Genomic DNA, 15,799 nt, shown 5'->3' on the forward strand with positions numbered 1-15,799 from the left:
ATATTTAACAAGACAAGAAAAAACAGGCATTGGAGAGGATACAGAGAAACAGAATTCTGATGCACTCCTGATGGGAATGCAAACTGGTGTAGCCACTATGGAAAATGGTAGGGAGATTTCCCAAAAAATTAAAAATAGAAATATCATATGATCCAGCTATCCCATTACTGGATATTTATCCCAAGAACTTAAAATCAACAATTCAAGGAGATTTATGCATCCTTATGTTCATTTCAGCACTATTCACAATAACCAAGAGTTGGAAGTAACCCAAGCACCCTTCTATAGATGAATGGATAAAGAAGATGTGGTAGATATACATAATGGGATACTACTCACTTATAAAAAAAAGACAAAATTGTGCTATTTGTGATGACATGGATGGATTTTGAGGGTATTATGATAAAGCAAAATAAGTCAAAGACAGGCAAACACCATATAATTTCACTCATATGTGGAAAATAAACAAACACATGGATAAGGAGAATAGATAAGTATTTACCAGAGGGAAAGGAGTGAGGTTAGGGCAAAAGGGGGAAAGGTGCATATATAGTAAACATTTCAATTCCACTGATTATGAAGGTTACCCTAAAAATTATAATCTAAAATGTTTGATAATCATTAATAATTTTTTAATATTTATGTTCTGTAATATAAAAATGTAAACAATGACAGTGAATGATATTTAAATAGGCTTTAACATAATTAATTTATTATGCATCCATCCATTTTGACCACAACAATACATAGTAAAATTATTTTATGTTAATCATGGTATTTTTAGTATCAATGTGAGTAAAGATGCCTCAATCAATGTTTTTAGGATCTTATTTAATACTTCCTTATTGGTGAATAGATGACCTGTTATTGTGAATTTTATACTGTAATATTTATATCCAGTGATTACTAGAAATATAAATGACACTACAACACGTATTACACCAAAATGGAACAAGTGAATTACTGGTTATGCTTACTAAGTCAGACATTATTTTTAATATATTTTCACAATTATGGCAACATACTGTTGAAATTTTATCTTACAAATAAATTTGAAATTGTTGCAAGCATTTTTTTATTTAAAACGGGTATTAAAATATTTTGGCCTCTTTTGATAATTTAAAGAAAGTGTAGAGAATTTCGTTTCTAAGTATGCATACATGAGATGTTAGAATATCATTTACTTACATCATTTTTGCCCACAAAGTTACATGATGGTAGAAATGTTTTCAAATATCTACTTTTATTTTTCCCTATAATACTAATTTCTTCCAAAAACAAGTTAATTTACATACTTGTTTTAAAAAGGCAAACTCTATTTTGAAAGGATAGTATGTTTGTTAAGTTTTTCAAGCCTTAACTTTCAGCTAGGTAGCACTCAAACATCCCTAAAAAGTTCACCACTCTTTGGAATTTTTGTTAAAGTAAAATGTTTCATACTAGAATTATTCCAAATGGCTTTATAGCAAAGTAATTTGACTGCATATCTTTAATGCAATATAACCTAAATGCAAAGAACTTCAAAAATAGTTTTGATGATGTCAGTAATTGCATGTAATTCTGCATTAAAATACACAGAATCTTCCACATGAAATATCCATTTTCTTCAACAACAAAAATTTTACAAGAATAAAATATACAAAAACTGATGATGTCCTTTACCTTTAAACTGCATATCCCCTAGCTCCCTCCACTTAAAAGAGCTGGAAATAATCAATACAGCACCAAAGAAAATTCCTAGCCCTGTAGTTGTGGTATCTAAAAGCTATGTCCAATTTTTTAAAATCACAAATATTTGGAGTAATCACAAGCTACAGATCAGGGGCAGAACTGACATATGGCAAGACTGGAGTTTGTAGCCTCACTAGAATACATGAACTTAATCAAATAGCATCATGACAAATGAACTCAGGTTTGAAGTTATATTCTTTTACTGCCGAAGAGTGCATATTTGTGCATAAATATGGATAGTAATTGTAATGAATTTAATACATCAAATATGTTTAAATTAAGGTGCTCCAAATGATCTTAAAGCATTTTCGTGAACATATGAGAATGTTAGAAAATAAATTCATTAAAACTGGTGAGTAAAATAAAAAAATTGTATTTTTCCTTTTGCTAACTGCTCCTTACATAACTCCCTTACACTGTGATAATCTTAACCTTGCTATTCTTCTCTCCTACATTACTGATGAAGCCTCTCACAGCCGTTTAACGCTGATGGATCACCTCCTGACCACTCATGCTTGATCTGCAGGAAACTTCTGTGAGTGATGCCGAATTCTCATGATTCACTGATCGTTCTCATTTAAAAGGTGACAGTGGTAAATATTGTGCTGGATATGCAATATCAACACCCTTTGACGTAGTTGATGTGGCACCTTTGACTTCAGCTACTACAGCTCAACAACTTAAATTATATGTGCTCACCTGGCCCTGCACCCTAGTCAAAGGAAAAACTGCCAAATTTTTATACTGATAATAAATGAGCTTTCAGAGTGGTTTATGATTTTGGAATGTTGTGGAAGCAATGTGGTTTTCTAACTTCCAGCAGAAATAAAATTAAAAACAGCCCTTATCTTCAGGAATTATTGGATGCTATATTTAACCTACTGCTTTAGCTATTATTAAGTTCCTGGGGCATTCTAAACTCTACTTCCTGAAAGCTAAAGAGAATCACCTTGCAGCCACTTACACAAGGAATGCTCTTCTTAAAGAAACCAATAGCAGTAAATGTATCTTATACAAGAAACTTACTTAAAACACAAAAGAGTATGGAGGCTGAAAGTAATAATATGGAAAAGTATATACAACAATAGCATTATTCAATAAAAGGTAAGACTGACTATATTTACATTGGAGGAAGTAGACATCAGAGTAAAAGTTAATTACTGCAGGGATGATCATAATGATAAAAAGATCAACAACCAATAAGACACAGTTATCCTAAATGTGTATGCAATAATGTGCAGGGCTTCAAAATCCACGAAACAAAAACTGACACAACTGAAAGGAGGTAAAGAAATATTCAAGATTATATCTGGAGACTTTAGTCATCAAACTTACCAATTAAAAGAACTAATAAAAAGAAAATTATCAAAGATATAAAATGGAACAGCACTATAAACCACCTGGGCCTAATCCATATTTACAGAGCACCCCACTTAACAAAACACAATATTGCTATGTGCAATGACTTCAATGAATCTTCAAAGAATTGTGCTCAGTGAAAAAAGACAATCCTCGAAAATTATATGGTGTACACGATTCCGTTGTCTAATATTCATAAATTCATATAATACATGATGAAATTATAGAATCGAGAACTAATTAGTGATTTCAAGGAATTGAGGGTGAGGAGGGTATTGGCATGGCTATAAAAAGGCAAACTGATGGATCCTTGTGGTGATACACCTGACGTGTATCCTGAATGTAGCGGCGGATACGTGAACCTACACTCATAATAAAGAAGCATAGAGCTAAACTCATGCACATACACACAAACATATACACGAGACAAGAAAAACCAGGAACGTCTGAGAAGTAGTGATGAATTTTATCAGTGGCATCATTTTGGTTATAATATCACACTTTAGTTTTGCGAGATGTTATCCTTGAGGAAAGATGAGTAAAAGTTACTTAGTATCTTTCTATATTACTTCTTACAACAGCATATGAATATAAAATTATCTCCCGAAAAAAGAATTTAAATTAAAAAAATACAGTATTAATACACACAACAGCATGGATGGATCTCAAAAACATGCTTAGTGACAGAAATCTTAAACAAAATTGTGTATACCGTAGAATTTGACTAATATAAATGCCCAGAAAACAAAACTAATTCAAGGTGTAAAAAGACAGAATGATACTTAACTCCGCGGGGCTTAGGGTAGGGATTGATAGGATGGGGGTAGAAGGAAGAAATTTTCTGCAATGATAATGATTTCAACCCATTAAATGTGTATATGCATTTGCCAAAACTAATTGAGTGGTGCACTTACATTTCTGTATCTAACTGTATGTAAATTAAATATATAGCATATGTAGCTTTCTGTACCAATTTTGTGTTTTGATTTCATAAAAAGAAATAAAATTAAAAATCAGCAAACAACTCTAGTTAACATTATATATCCATCCTGAGATGTTCAGGGGGTAAAGTGTACCAATGTCTGAAATTTATTGGAAACAAATAAAAGCAATAAATGTAATGGACTCAAGTTGGAGAAATGAATTCATAAATATATAGATATGTAGTAAAGAAAATACAACAAAATGTTAATTGTAGAACATAGTAGATAGATCTATCGGTATTGACTGTATATATGTCTTTCAAGTTATTCATTTATAATATAATTTTCATATGACAATGTTGGGAGAAAAATATTAACTATATAAAAGTGAAAGATGTAAATATTTTGAATAACTCTACATAAATACATGCAGTTTTTAAAATACACAATTTATTAAGCTACCATTGATTAGAATCCATAAATAAATGAAAATAAACTGAATATTTAATAGGAAATAAAACAAACTTGAGAAAGTATTAGGCATTCAGATATTGAGAACCAGTTTCTAAATAGCTATAGGTTTAGGAGAATATAAAAACAAATATTTCAAGATACATGAAAATAAATGAAAATGCAAGAGATTCCTTTATTGGTTTTCAAAAATTGTGGGATATGACCAAAGCCATATTATAGAAGGTACATAAATTAGGGTCTGGATTTAATATTTATCATACAAATACATTTACAGGAATGTTAGATAACGTATCCAGGGAAATAAGAGATACCTGAGAAAAAAACTAAAAATAAAGTAAAACAAAACAAAATAAAAATATCGTGCCATATAAAAAATGATTAATTTCCCATAAATTAAAATTTAAAGTGAATATAATAGAAAGGCTTTGGACGTTAGGGTGAAGATTTTACAAATAACACAAAGGAAAACTGGGTGAAAATACTAGCTACAAAAAGTAATTGCTAAAAATACATAACTAAAAATAAAGTGTTAATTAATAGAACAGACATAATCAGTTACTGATTGTTCTGCTGAATTGTCAGGTACCATAACCGTCTCAGACAAGATCCAGATAAGAAAATCTCTTTAACATAATAAACATCACCAAAATGAAATAAATAAATAAATACACAGGAAGAGATATTTGAAGAAATAATGAGCTTTTTTCCTGTTAAAGTAAGATTATATTTCCCCCTTGAAATTGATATGCATTGCCAAACATAATATATTAGAAAAAATCTACACATGGGCATATTTGTAAGGTTTAAGAGCACAAACGGCAAGGGGAAAATTGGAACCTCTTTCAAAAGAATATCTTGCAAATGCACAAAATAATTATGTTCTCATCTGACTATTCAGTGGCAACATCAGTACTATTGTATCCTCGTTTTTGCAATAAGGAAACTTTTAGATTTTAATTTTTAGCTTCATTTATTTTCCCAAAAATAAAGTAAATGGGAGAGCCTGTCAATGTCAAGTCAGTATTATGCATAAGTAGTTGGATCTAGAGTTTCTTATATCATCACCATAGACTCTTGTGTGTGGTGTTCCATATACATGACATTTATTTATCCCTCAACTAGTATCTACCCAGTTGAATGCATGCCCAAAATGCCAAACAATGTCCTCAGTTCTTAGGACACATCAGAGAAGAACAAAAACAAAAAGCCCTGCTTATGGGTGCATTATATTTTAGGCCAGGTGCATGTGTGTGTGGGAAAGGCAGATACTCAACATAAACATAATAAATAGGTAAATTCTATTGTATGCTAGAAGATCCTAAGTGCAACAGTGAAAGGAAAAGTGGCACAAAAATGAGGCCAATCAAGAGTGATGGGGTATTGGTGGGAGGCTCATGCTAGGCTTCATTGAGCAACTAACTTTGGAGCACAGACTTGAAAGAAATGACGGAATTAGTCCCACAGATTCTTGAGGCAAGAGCAGTCTAGTAAGTGAAAACTCCAAGTGCACTAAGCCCTCAAGCAAGACTGGGCTGTATGTTCTTGAACCACGTGGATGCCTGTTTGGTGGGAAGGTGAGAGCAGTGAGAGGTGAGGTCACAGGGTAAGTAGGAACTAGACTGGTAGAGTGCTGGATGTCTTCATGAGGACCATGGCTTTGCTCCAAGGTTGGGGTGGGAGCCCATTGTGAGCTTTGAGAAGGGGAGTGCCATGATCTGACTCTCAAATATGATTCTGGCTACTTTGGTGAGGGGCACTGACAGAACAGGGGAGATTAGGCAAACATTTCAGAAATTCAGGTGAAAGGTATGGGTTGCTCAAAGCAGAGTGGTAGCAGTGGAGGTTTTGAGAAGTCACCAGATTCTGGATGTGTTTGGTGGTAGAGCCAACAGTAATCCTGATGGAGAGGACACAGAGTGTGTGCAGATGACAACTCTCATGCATAAGCTCAGAGCTTTGGGCCTGGGGCATTGAAGAAACTCACTGCCATCCAAAGTAATGTGGAAGCTCTCAGAGCAGTAAGGGATGGGGGATCAGCATACAGGCTTGGACTTATGATGTCAGAGATGTTTAAGAGCAATTCAAATGGAAAGGTCACCCAGACAGGCAAGTGTCTGAATCAGCAAGCAAATATATATGGAACCTTTAGGAACCATCAAGACAAAGGCAAACAACCCACTAGAAAAAAATGTGTGCAAAAGGCACAAATGGTAATTTAACAGAAATTATGCATGACCAATAATCATATCAAATAATCCTGAGTAAAATTAATAATTAATGAAATGAAACAGTTAGATAGTATTCCATACTTGCTATTTTTTGGCAAATATTTAAATGAGCGAACAGACCAGATTTAGATGATGATATGTAGCACAATGAAGTCTGATGTATTAAGGGTAGGAATATAAATTTGTGGAGTCACTGAAAAATAATCAGAAATTACCTGGTAAATGTTTGACAATCCATTTATTTTCGTCTTAAGTGTTCACTGTAAAACAATTTCTGCTTTCACAAGGAGACTTGTCCACATACATTCATTGACCTCTTATTTGTAATCACAGAAAATTGGAGGAAAAAGACCTGAGTAGGTTATGTTTAAACAAGGTAAAACTATATAGAAGTTATTATTTTAAGTGATTTATAAACATCAACACTTGCATGAATAAATATCCTATGACAAAAGGCAAGAAAAAAATACAAAAGAACACTTTCAGTATGATTCTTTGAATATAAAACTCAAAAGAGATCACATACATGTTTAAAGATGCAAACATTTATGATAAAGGAAACCGAGGTATTGACTAAAATAAATGTAAAAATGTAGCTATCTGGGAAAAGTAGGAGGAGACCACTAGGTGTTTGAATGTGTTGCTGATATACATTTCCTATATATGTGATGATTACAAGCTATTACATTTTATTTTAAATCTGTAAATATCACTAAAACATATTCTCTTGTGTTTACAATATATTTTATAATATGAATTAAATAATTTTAATTTTAAAAGTTTCAAACATCAGCACAAAACCACTCAGGGCCTTCATTTTGTGGTTCTACTCCATCGTATTGATGAGTACACGGAGGTATCACACTCTCAATACATTTGCAAACATAGGCCTGCTTTTACTAAGCCAATGGTCCACTCAGTGTGTTCCAGGCATAACCTAAATGTGGCAAAAACTCAATAACACTTATCTTGAAGGAGACCAGAAATCAGCAGTTGATTTGAACATTTACAGCAATAAGTCATCTAATGGCTAATAAATACAGAGGAGATGATTGTTTCCATACCTAACCCATAGACAACAATTAAATATTACTTTATTCTTACCAGAACGATGATAAATTTAATGTCATGCTTTTGAGACACACAAAAAGCAAAAAAAAAATAGAAAACATATTACTAAAGAAATGACAAAACTGAATAAATTTGGATCAGTTTGCACAAGAATCTCAAACAATTTTTGCTCCAGACTCATTTACCAAAGACTAACAATATGCATAGCAAATGTATGCATATTTGCATATTAAGAAAAAGTTTTCTCTGACAAATATAAATATATCTGATAAATATATCTGCAGATCTGAAACAGGTGAAATGTTGCAGAATGGGTGAGTCTGAGCTACAGGCTCTGGCTAGGGGCAGAAGGCAGCAGCTTCCCAGAAATAATGAACAATGATGTCATCCAAGAAAAGGGGAACTGGCTTATTAAAAAGGATAATACATATTAATCAAGCTGACCTCTGTGGTAAAGCTTTTAACAGGAAGTTTTGAGGTCAGGAATTTGAGGAGAAAGGCTCAGTATCACTGGGAAGGAACTGAGATAAGCTGTCTTCAGGCTCCGGACCTGCTATATTCCCAGTATCTGAATGGGGAACAGAATTCAAGTCATGAATGACAGGAACCAGTTTTCAGTTTGGATCCCAAATGTCTTCTCAGTGGAAGTTACAATGCTGCTAGACAGAAAGGGTAAGCAAGATTATGAGAGCCAGAATATAATCTGTAAATGAGTTTGTGTGGGTGTTTGTGTGACAGAGAGAGAGATCCACATAGTAAAGTCTAAGGTTTAAAAAAATAGCCCCAAACTACCATAGTAACAGGAAATTGTCACAGATGGAATTTATATTGTGGATAAGAAGTCTTGCAATACACACACATGCACACTTGAAATTTAATGAAAGAGAAGCATAACTTTTACTTTAAAAGAACAGGAAATTTTGAAACAAAACAGGAAGAATGAAAGGAGAAAAGTGAATGAAAAATAAACACAACCAGAAATTTTGGAAACAGAAAAGATATTCACCAAAATAAAAAATAAAATAAATGGAATGCATTCTGGAATCAACATAGGCCCAAAATAATTTAGTTTACTAGAAGAAAATAATGACTGACAAATAAAAATGGCAAGTAATAGGATATATTGGAATATATGAGGAAGCCATTTGGTGTAAACCTAATTCAGCCTGACCTTGTCTTTCCAAAAGGGCCTGACCAAGGCCATTGAGCATGCATTGTATATCTGCTTTAGAGATTCCCTATGGCAAGAGCAAATGCCCTTGAGATAAAGGTGCAACTTCCCTCCCCCTCCCAACATTGGCATCTCCTTAAGGATTAAGTATCTTTCCTTAGGCTAGAAGCTGATTGCTGTGCTCACCTGTGACTGCCCAGCTGGAGACAATAGACTTGCCTCCTGCTATGCCCACCAAGATGAGCAGACCCACTACCTGCTGTGTCCATCAAGCGCTGTGCCAACAGGGCAATCTTGTGACTATTGTGGGAGGGACATTTCAATCATATGTGAAACACCCTCTTTGAGGGTATATAACCACCCTTATACACCCACTTCTTTGGAGTGCTCTGTTCCTTTGTGGAAAGACTCTCCCGGGTTGTAATCCTCAGATTTAAGCTCAGAATAAACTCACCCAAATTTTCATTTATAGATTGGTTATGGATTATTTTCATCGACATGACATATCTGCCTAGTATGTGACAAAGGAAAGAAGATAAGAAATATAAAAATCCGTCATAATACGGATAAAATTAAGAGAGAATGTGGGTAATGGGTAATAAAAATTAGTTACAAATTTTTCAATTAATTTTTTGAGGAAGATTAGCCCTGAGCTAATTACTGCCAGTCCTCCTCTTTTTGCTGAGCTAACATCTGTGCCCATCTTCTTCTACTTTATATGTGGGATGCCTACCACAGCATGGTGTGCCAAGTGATGCCATGTCCACACCTGGGATCCGAACCAGTGAGCTCCGGGCCGCCAAGAAGCAGAATGTGCGAACTTAACCACTGTGGCACCAGGCCGGCCCCAGAATTTTTCAATTTTTAATAAAATACACAAAGACTAAACACCACAGAGTATGTTAGAAAATTTTATGATTTGCCCCATCATAATTATTTGAAATATTATTAACTTCTGTTATATAATGACTTAATAATGATAATTATGTTGTTATTATCTTAAAAATTTTGGGGGACCAAATACTTTCTTTTAAAAGCATACAAGAGGGTCCTGATCGGTGGTGCAGCAGTTAAGTTCACACATTCTGCTGCTCAGAGGCCCATGGTTTGCCGATTCGGATCCTGGGTGTGGACATGGCACCACTTGGCAAAAAGCCATGCTGTAGTATGCATCCCATGTATAAAGTAGAGGGAGATGGGCATTCATGTTAGCTCAGGGCCAGTCTTCGTCAGCAAAAAGAGAAGGTTTGGCAGTACTTTGCTCAGGACTAATCTTCCTCAAGAAAAAAAGAAAAAGTCCGCACAAGAAAAAATGGAGTTGCAGAGATTGTGGAAGGCTTAAGACATGTTTCCATCCAAAAGATATGTTTCAATAGTTGGGAAGGTAGAACACGGTGTAGAAAATGTCAAAAATAATCTTGCACTGGTGCATAGTTATCACAGTAGTAGGAAAGAGTGAGAGCTAACGGCACTTTCCCTTTCCTAGAAGTTCTCCAAGATAATCCACACTTTTCCTCCCATAAGTGCTGAAATTGAAGTAGTATGACTGAAATAAGTCAATTCAGTCCATCCTAAGATTTTTGTGTTTTTGCTAACTTGCCTGAATATTTTACTAAATTGATACCATTTATTGGTTTTTATTTTTGAATATTCTACCCTCAGTTCTTGGGCTTTATGAATAAGTGAAATGTGTGTAAACTTTAAAAAATCAAATACCTTCTTGTGAAGTAAAAGAGTTGAATAATATGTACTTCTACATCCAATAATATACCCAAGTATAAATTTATTTCAGTGATAGTTTTGGCATAAATGCTTACATGGTGAAAATATTAAAATTGGGCTTTTATGAATCTGGAGTGATGCCTTCAAGATACTGAAATAAGTGGTAATGTTGGAGAAAACAGTGCATCCTTGGAATGATCAGTTAATTTCATTGGTCAATCATCATGTACAGAAGAGCCTCATGAAAGATGAGTATGGTTGTTAAATGCACCCACAAACACCAAGGGAGCTCATTTTGATGTTCTACTACTTTAAATTAAGAGTACACTATTGCCCTTCCATTCCCAATACACTAGTCCACACAGAAACACTGTGTTTAATTAGAAGCAAAAGGTCTATGCATTGTGCATGAGAATTACATAAGGCAAACTTAAAGCTTGTTCTCAAAGTTTCTTTTTTATTCCACTGTTGCTAATTCTGTCCATTTGGGACCTCATTACTTCCCAGAATGCCTAGGAGAGTTAGAAACCCAAGGGATGATTTAAGAAGCTCTACTTTTTCGGTCCATGCTACAGATGTAAGTGCTTGTAATTTCCTCTATTTAATTATAACTTTTTATTGTTATACTGTAGACTAGCAACTCCCCTGGCATGTCCAGGGAAGGAGTTTAACTGCCTGGGCCACAAGCTCCAGGAATTTGGTTAGTAAAGAAAACAAAGCTGCTTTCAAGCCTATTTTTTCATGTTATGTGAGAGACAATTTAAATCTTTGCTCAGTCCCTCTGCTTTTAATCTGCCCTGTTTTTAATAAATAATCTCTCTGGGAGGTCAACTGCTGTTCAAGTTGGAGAAATGAAACCACCACAAGCAAATTCCTTGTGAACTGTGTCCATGAGAACAAAGCAATCACTCTTTTAATTCCAATTATTGGGTAATTTCAATGCTTTTTGTTTGTTCTCAAACAAAAGGTTTTTTTTAAAATTGTTCCATAAAACACCTAAATCCCCTTCAAAAAAGTCACAGAATATATTATTCAGTCCTCCATTAATACACAAGCCTCAGGAGAAAAGTCACTAACATTTGTCAGCCCAATCATCACTAGAAAATCAATTTTCATTTTATAATCTACACATACTCCCCTCCTCTTTCATATTTTCTTCCTGTCAACTCCCCTCAAACAAAGACTCCTTACAGAACACAGACTAAAATACTTAGATAACTGATTACTGTTCAGACCTCACACACAACTGTAGTTTAACAACCGGCCAACCAGTGCACCTGAGTTATCTATGTTACGTTGTAGCATTCACAACACAGATGGTTCCTTATGGACATTGAAAGCGTCATCTAGGTGTTTCTTAGTTTCCACTCTTTTTTTATAGCCTCCATTTTCATTTTGTCTTTACATGTTTGTTTTGACAAACTTATTTTTGTTTAACAATCATTTCTTCAATATATATTTGTATACATATAATATACATAATATATAAATAAACACATGCTTATATACACACTTTACATATATTTATGTATGTAATAAATGTATATCAGAAGTGAAACTCTTCTGCATTTGAATAGCTGTAGTGCATAGTGTTTCAATATTTTTAACTGAAGTTTGATAACTGACATTTTGTCTATCATTTAGATGCATATCAGCAAGTACAGTTCTGAGATCTGCTTTCCACAGAACATTTCTTTTATTTACTATTTAAAAAATGTAATATTGTCATCTCAACCATATTACTTGCTTGTCTCCACCTGATCTAATACATTTAATAAAGTAGACCTTATATGAAATCTTACTTCATCAGTGTTAAAAGTATATATTTAAAAATAGCCATTATGCTGAGACACGAAGGCCAAAGGGGTCTTTCTTGCCTCATGCTATTTAAAATTATTCAGGATAAAATATGCAGAAATATGTTTTGTCAATTTTAAAAGCAAACTTGCCAGTTATTTTACCCTCAAAATGAGATCATTTGGGAATAGCTGAAAGAATTTCCAATTTGGGATGTGCATGCTACCGTGAACCATAGGCAAATCCAGACAACAAAGGAGGGAGGCTTGTTTGGCACTTCTCATTTGTTGGGCTATTGCCAGGTAGAGAGAGAAATCTTCCTTCAGTAGTAAGTAGTTGTACTTTCTATCAGAGATTCAAGTGTTCATCTCTTCCAGTTTGCAGTGATTGATGACATATGACAAAATGTGAGAGATTCTCCTACAGGGCTTCCTGAATTCAATTTACTTAAAATTTCTGTGGCTGGCCCAGTGGCATAGCACTTAAGTGTGCACGTTCTGCTTCAGTGGCTGGGGGTTGCCAGTTAGGATCCTGGGTGCAGACGTGGCACCGCTTGGCAAGCCATGCTGTGGTAAGCATCCCACATATAAAGTAGCGGAAGATGGGCATGGATGTTAGCTAAGGGCCAGTCTTCCTCAGCAAAAAAAGAGAAGAATTGGCAACAGATGCTAGCTCAGGGCTAATCTTCCTCAAAAGAACAAACAAAACAAAAAACAAAAAAATTCCCTTTATTAGATTTCCACAGTTTATATTCTATTTACTTACATTTTTACCTATAATAAAATTTATGTATATGACTTTATATATTATATATTTATGTATTGCATTTATATATTTATATGTTTATACTTAGAACCATGGTCATGACACAGGGTGGGGTTTAATAATAGAGGTATGCATATAATACTCTAGGCCCACTCCTACAGAAGATCGACCCAACTATAACACAAGAAGGTTCATGTGAGGCTAATTGAACGCATGCGAGTATTGAGAAGGGCATGGGATTCAGTGGAAAAATGATAAAAAAGCATGTTGCTGAATTCCTGATTATTTAATAAATCATCTGATGTCAGATAACTCCATTGCCATCATATCCCATGGTCTCAAGAAGAATTGCCTTCACACTGTCCAGTTAGTAAAAGAATCTTATTTGATTGCAAGGTCAGCAAAACATTAAGCTCTAGAAAAGTATGTTCAGAAGCATTTTGGTGATGCACTGCACTTATCCATGAGAGACCTTAAATGAAGAAAAATTGAGATACCACTATCCAAAAATTACAGCATAACCATCAAGGATATTGTTAGGTTGTGCTTTTTCAATAAGGAGAAAATATGTTTACATTCCTCAGCAAATGACAAACCTGAAGATCTGAATCTGGTTAATATGGTCTATTCACTCTTTACCTTGAAAACAACATAATCCATGTAAACTGTTAAAAACAAAGCTACTCAAATTAATTCAACTTAATTTGAATTATGTATGAAATTTCTATAAACTGAAGTTTGGCTATCTGTGCCTTTATTTTTTTGCTTGAAGCTTTGACCACAGTGTTATTCTTAATTTGATAATTTTTTATAGTATGTTGATCTTTGTGTCACGTACTTCTCATTAGTCTTACTTTTCAATATATTGCCTGAATATTCTTCAAAATAATTATATGTTTTCTAATATTTATTTATGAACCTATGAGAAGATAACATAGATATAGATAGAAATGTAGATATAAATATGTAGATATATATCTGATACATTTGTGTAAATCACCTCACATTCTTAAACAAACTCAGCATTGTGTATAAGAGTTCTATATTTATGTTTTTAATTAAAAATTATATAGATGAGGGTGAAGTCATCATAACTTTATTTTTGTCCATTGTGTGGAGGACAAAGTGGTTTTAGTAATTCTGTTACCGTGTCTTAGTTAATATCAGCCCTGACATTGGTTCCCCTGCAGTGAACCTGGCAGGGATGGGGTTAAAACTGAAAGCCTGCATTCCCAGTTCCCTGGGTCTTTAGTTAAGCTCATATGAAATATTTGTTTCTTTAATCTCTGACCTCCTGAGCTTTACAACCAAATAGAATTTACAAAGTGTTAAAGCCCAGATGGCCACAAACTGTGCTCCCAATAAAGTTGTAGCTAATCCCAGGATCTTGAAGTTCTTTTACAGAGAAACTAATGTCCAGAGAATAACTAGAAACCGAAGCTTCCCAGGGCCAATTCCTTGGTTTACTGACATCAAAAACTACCTTCCACCTTGGAGATAAACAGTCAAGGACACTTATCTGACAAATCCTTTGTCTCCTCTGCTGGAAGCAGCCCCAGACACAGGCCTACTGGAAGATGTTGACCCAGAAGTCTATGTTCACCCTCCCCTACCTAAAACCCCAAATAAAAACCTCTACCCATTTCTTAATGCAGAGCAGGCAACTTTTGGGGCACCAGCCCTTGCTTTGGCCCCTCTGCCTAACAAAGTAAAGGCTTTCCTTTTTCTAGCAAGACTCTGTTCTCATTATTTGGACTGGCCTCGGGATCAGAGACCAAATTTTAGGTAACAATTCCTCTATTGATACTGTGTTGAATAGTCTTGTTATTAATTTGAATATGGGTATTACCACAGGACAGGAGAAAACATTTGCAAATAATATGTCTAATGAGGGCTTAATATCCAAAATATATTACTTAGATCAAACTAAAAGCTAGGAAATGGGAAAAGAGAGCAAAATCATTCTCATTTTCCTCCTCAACCCATCATTGCCATGAATGGGTGTTCAATTTTTGCATTTATGTTCTTCGGAGATGTAGGGGTATAATTTTACTTTGTTAGATATCCTTTTTAAGACTACTTAGGTATCAAGGTTGTTTGCTTCATAAAAGGATTGGGAGATTATTTACTTTTTTACATTTTCAGTGTGTGTAAGTGTGGTATATTGTTTTTCATCAGTGCTTGGGATAACTCATGAAGGAAGCCACCTGGACTTGGGAATTCTAAGAAATAATAGATTCAATAGTTTATACAGATATCAAAGGATCCAAATTTTCTATTTCTTCTTTTACAATTGCTGTAAGTTGAGTGTTTTGAGAAATTTATCCACGCTATCTAAATTGTCAAGTTTGTCATCATATTTTTAATACTATCCTGTCACTAAGTTTTTGATAACTGTAAGATCTACAGCAATGTTCCTCTTTTCTGTTTTTGTTAGTTGGTTTGTTTTCTGTGTTTATTATTATTATTATTGGGTTTTATCAGTTTAACAATATTGTAAAAGAGCCTACTTCTGGTTTTGTTGATTATTTTTATTCTAAGTATGTCTTCTGTTTATT

This window comes from Equus asinus, chromosome 3, assembly GCF_041296235.1.
Source record: "Equus asinus isolate D_3611 breed Donkey chromosome 3, EquAss-T2T_v2, whole genome shotgun sequence".
Classification (NCBI taxonomy): Eukaryota; Metazoa; Chordata; class Mammalia; order Perissodactyla; family Equidae; genus Equus; species Equus asinus.